The sequence below is a fragment of the Orycteropus afer genome, unplaced genomic scaffold, assembly GCF_000298275.1.
Source record: "Orycteropus afer afer isolate SDZICR_OR568_19922 unplaced genomic scaffold, OryAfe1.0 scaffold00236, whole genome shotgun sequence".
NCBI classification, from domain to species: domain Eukaryota; kingdom Metazoa; phylum Chordata; class Mammalia; order Tubulidentata; family Orycteropodidae; genus Orycteropus; species Orycteropus afer.
Window position 1 is genome coordinate 4299819 of NW_006921823.1, and position 535 is coordinate 4300353.

The following is a 535-nucleotide window of genomic DNA, read 5'->3' on the forward strand; positions in this document are numbered from 1 at the left end:
GGATGACAGTGGTAGCCAGGCACCATCTAGTTCTTCTGGTCTCATAGTCGTATAGGTTGCAGATCGGATGGTGTACCAGTCACTAGGACTAATTGCTTCCATGAATGTTTAGTTTTCTTCATTCTTCTTTGCTCTGGAGGAGGAGAGACCAATCGTTGCATCTAGATGGCAGCTTGCAAGCTTTTAAAATCCCAGTCACCTACTCGCAAAAGTAGGAGGTGAAACAGTGTTTTGTATTATGCCAGTTTAGCTTGATGTCTCCTGTGAATATGGTCCCAAGCCCACAGGTTCAACTACTCGGTCTCTCTGGGTAGATGGCTGAGACCAACCAGTGAACACAACCTTGCCCCTTGTCAGCTCTACTATAGACCTGGGAATTCTGATCATTCACATAAACTTATAGGACCATTGTCTGCCAACCCTATACATGTTCTTGGGTACACTCCCTATTTCATAGACATTCCTCTCCACCCATCTAACCACCTATATACCCATGTTTGCCTTCACTGACAACGCAGTACTTTATATGCAAAAG